This window comes from Chlorocebus sabaeus, chromosome 1 (genome assembly GCF_047675955.1).
Source record: "Chlorocebus sabaeus isolate Y175 chromosome 1, mChlSab1.0.hap1, whole genome shotgun sequence".
Taxonomy (NCBI): domain Eukaryota; kingdom Metazoa; phylum Chordata; class Mammalia; order Primates; family Cercopithecidae; genus Chlorocebus; species Chlorocebus sabaeus.
Genome location: NC_132904.1, coordinates 10,260,615 through 10,265,124, shown reverse-complemented (window position 1 = coordinate 10,265,124; position 4,510 = coordinate 10,260,615). Strand labels below are relative to the sequence as shown.

The following is a 4,510-nucleotide window of genomic DNA, read 5'->3' as shown; positions in this document are numbered from 1 at the left end:
GGGGAGTTTATTAAGTATTAACTTACATGATCACAAGGTCCCACAATAGGCTGCCTGCAAGCTGAGGAGCAAGGAGAGCCAGTCTGAGTTCCAAAACCGAAGAACTTGGAATTTGATGTTTGAGGGCAGGAAGCATCCAACATGGGAGAAAGTTGTAGGCTGGGAGGCGAGGCCAGGCTTGTCTTTTCACATTTTTCTGCCTGCTTTATATTCTAGCCCCACTAGCAGGTGATTAGATGGTGCCCACCCAGATTAAGGGTGGGTCTGCCTTCCCCAGCACAGACTCAAATGTTAATCTCCATTGGCAGCACCCTCACAGACACACCCAGGATCAGTATCCTTCAATCTAATCAAATTGACACACAGTACTAACCATCATCGTATGCATCTAATTAGAAATGGTTTTTCACCTGTTGATCTGTCTTAAGTCAATTTAGTTCATAGTCCAGCCAAAGAACCTAGAGGGGTGGAGGGAAGCCATTTTTCTCTTGCCTACACCTGACTGTGCTCTAATTGGGGAGTTATTCCTTTGTTTCCCAGTGCCAGACAAGCCCAGGTGGGCAGCAGGGAGGTCCTTGCCTCTTCCTTTTCCCAGCGGCAGCCAGCTGGGGCCTGGGTCTCTTAACCCTGTGCCCCTGGGGATTGGGGAGGAAGTTTGGAAGCATCTATCCCAGGCTGTTTGCTAGGGCTCAGCGCAGGGCAAGAACAGGGCCCTTAGTGGTTGTGGGTGGGGTTGGGCTGAGATTGCTAAGACTGGGGCTGGGCATGGTGGCTCACGCCCGTAATCACAGTACTTTGGGAGGCTGAGGCAGGTGGATCACTTGAGGTCAGGAGGTTTTTTTTTTTTTGAGACAGAGTCTTGCTCTGCTGCCCTGCAAGCTCCGCCTCCCGGGTTCATGCCATTCTGCCTCAGCCTCCCAAGTAGCTGGAACTACAGGCACACACCACCATGCCCGGCTAATTTTTTTTTTGTATTTTTAGTAGAGGCAGGGTTTCACCATGTTAGCCAGGATGGTCTCGATCCCTGACCTTGTGATCCGCCCGCCTCGGCCTCCCAAAGTGCTGGGATTACAGGCGTGAGCCGCCATGCCTGGCCAAGGTCAGGAGTTTTGAGACCAGCCTGGCCAACATGGTGAAACCATGTCTCTACTAAAAATACAAAAATTAGCCAGGCGTGGTGTCATGTGCCTGTAATCCCAGCTATTGGTGAGGCTGAGGCAGGAGAATCACTTGAACCTGGGAGGCAGAGTTTGCAGTCAGCTGAGAGCATACCACGGCAAACCAGCCTGGGCTACAGAGCGAGACTCTGTCAAAAAAAAAAACAAAAAAAAAAAACAGTGCTCACTTCGGCAGCACATACACTAAAATTGGAACGATACAGAGAAGATTAGCATGGCCCCTGTGCAAGGATGACACGCAAATTTGTGAAGCATTCCATATTTTTTGAAGGGATTACAAACCAAGAGATATAAGTGGCTTCTAGAAATTAAAAAAGGTAATGGATTCGGCCCTGGAGTCCCGACAAGAAATACTGGCCTTCTGACATCTTGATTTTATATTGCTGAGCTTTAGAACTGTAAGAATATAAATTTGTGTTGTTGTAAGCCAAAAACAAACAACAAACTAGAATGGGGTGGGGAAGATGAGGGGGCAATGAAGAGGGATGAGCTTGGGGCCTGGGAACACATCCCTCCAGAGGAAGCTCAGACACAGCTCCCCTTCTAGGGCACTCCGAGTTCATTGCCACCTTGCTGTGACACCCGCCCCCACCACCCATGGACTGAGGTTTCTCTTCTGAAGCTCCTGTTTCTCAATCTCTTGCCACCCCATCGCCACCCCCTGCCACAGACTTTGGTTATTAACCTCAATGTCAAAACTGGAACTTCTGGAAAGTCCACCTCTGCAGCAGCATGTGTGGTGGCTAAAAGCATGGGTTTTGGAGGCAACAGACCCGCCCTGTAATCCTGGCAAGGCAGCCTTGTAGCTTCATGATCTTGATCAAGTCACCTGACTCTTCAGGCCTATTTCCTCATTTGTAAAAAATTTGAAATAGGCCAGGTGCAGTGGCTCTCGCCTGTAATCCCAGCATTTTGGGAGGCCATGGTGGGAGGATTGCTTGAGCCTGGGAGTTCAAGACCAGCCTGGGCAACATAGTGGGACTCTGACTCTACAAAAAATAAAACGTTAGCCAGGTATGGCGGTGTGTGCCTGTAGTCCCAACTACTCGGGAAACTGAGGCAAGAGGATCACTTGAGCCTGGGAGGTCGAGGATACAGTGAGCTGTGGTCATGACACTGCACTCCAGCCAAGGCAACAGAGCAAGACACTGTCTCAAATAATTGAAATAATAGTAGTATCTCTTTCATGACATTATTGTAAACCTGGAATGAGGTTGTACCATTAAGACCTGGCCCAGTGGCTGGTCCCACACCCCCTTTCCTTGTCTGCCTTCTGCCTAAGTTCAATACTGTTCAGCCTCCTGCAGTTTAGAAACATTCAGAGTGTCTGGTTGGAAACAGTGGTGAACCAACACAGGCTCTGCCCTCAGGTGGCCGCTAGTCTTGATGGAGACCCACCATGTGGGGCAGGGCTGTCACAGGTGTTGCTGGACAGAAAGGAGACACAGGCTTGGGGTGGCCAGTGAAGGCATCCTGAGTAGTCCCGCCCCACGTATCTTCCTAGCGCATCATCGTTTTATTTTCACTGCGACAATTACACAATCTTTTCTAATTAAGTGCCCATTTATTGTCTGTTTTTTACCTTCAGAATGTCAGCTTTGTGACAAGAAACTTTATCCACCTCGTTTATACTGGTGTCTACAATAGTTCCTAACACACAGTAAAGGCTAACAAGTATTCACTGAATAAAGTAAGTGGTATCATTAACTGGAAGCCAGGAAGCAGGAGTTAGCTTGGTGAAAAAGGCAGCCTGGATAGGAGCTGAAAAAATGAACATAAAATGCAGAAACAAGGCCGGGCACAGTGGCTCACGCCTGTAATCCCAGCACTTTGGGAGGCTGAGGCGGGCAGATGACATGAGGCCAGGAGTTCAAGACCAGGCTGGCCAACATGGTGAAACCCTGTCTCTATTAAAAATGCAAAAATTAGCTGGGTGTGTAATTCCAGTTGCTTGGGAGGCTGAGGCAGGACAATTGCTTGAACCAGTGAGGTGGAGGTTGCCGTGAGCTGAGATTGCACCACTGCACTCCAGCCTGGGTGACAGCATGTCTCAAAACAAAACAAAACAAAACCCAAAGTTCAGAGGCCAGGCCAGGTGCAGTGGCACATGCCTGTAATCCCAGCACTTTGGGAGGCTGATCTGGGCGGATCGCTTCAGCTTACGAATTTGAGACCAGCTTGGCTAACATAGCAAGACCCCCCTCCATTTCTACAAAAATTAGGCTGGGCGCGGTGGCTCACGCCTGTAATCCCAGCACTTTGGGAGGCAGAGGCAGTCGGATCACCTGAGGTCAGGAGTTCTAGACTACCTTGGCCAAAATGGTGAAATTCCGTCTCTACTAAAAATACAAAAATTAGCTGCGCTCAGTGACAGGCACCTGTAGTCCCTGCTACTAGGGAGGCCGAGGCAGGAGAATCACTTGAACCCGGGAGGTGGAGGTTGCAGTGAGCTGAGATCGCACCACTGCACTCCAGCCCGGGTGACAGAGTGAGACCCTGTCTCAAACAAAACAAAACAAAACAAAACAAGGCTGGGCACGGTGGCTCACACCTGTAATCCCAGCACCTTGGGAGACCAACGTGGGTGGATCGCCTGAAGTCAGGAGTTCAAGACCAGCCTGGCCAACATGGTGAAACACTGTCTCTACTGAAAATACAAAAAATAGCTGGGCATGGTGGCGGATGCCTGTAATCCCAGCTACTCAGGAGGCTGAGGCAGGAGAATTGCTTGAATCCGGGAGGTAGAGATTGCAGTGAGCCAAGATTGCACCACTGCATTTCAGCCTGGGTGACAGAGCAAGGCTCTGTCTCAAAAAAATAAAAAAATAAAAAAATAAAAGCCAGGCATGGTGGTGGACGCCTGTAATCCCAGCTACTCCGGAGGGTGAGGTGGGAGGATGGCTTGAGCCTGGGAGGTGGAGGTTGCAAGGCTGCACTAAGCTGAGATCACACTCCACTCCACTCCAGCCTGGGCTTAGAGCTAGACCTCGTCTCAACAACAACAACAAAATGCAGAGTGCATTTTGAATGCAACAAAAGGCTTGGTGGTGGAAATCAGAGAGCAGGGTCGAAGGTGTGGAATATTGAAGAGTTTTGAGAGTTGAGGTTGGACAGTGACATTCAGGAATTGGGATTTTGCCTAGGAAGCAATGGGGAGCCACTGAAAGTATATGACTTGGTCAGATTTAGGTTTAAAAAACCAAGAAGGAAAGGATGGGGGAGGGAGAGATAGAGAGAGGGTTGGAAGAAAGGGAAGTTGACTGCTCCAGCATGGTAACTGGAATTGAAGAGTGTAATAGTAATTGAGAGTAATTGAGGGGAGTTTGGTTACT

At 49.3% G+C, this 4,510-nt stretch overlaps 1 non-coding gene across 1 annotated transcript; it reads left to right on the top strand.

The window, feature by feature from the left end:
• The first annotated feature begins 1,337 nt into the window (after nucleotides 1–1,337).
• Nucleotides 1,338–1,444, top strand: LOC119624530 (U6 spliceosomal RNA). Its single transcript, XR_005240696.1, has one exon. It is a non-coding gene; the product is annotated as a U6 spliceosomal RNA (small nuclear RNA).
• Nucleotides 1,445–4,510: the final 3,066 nt, after the last annotated feature.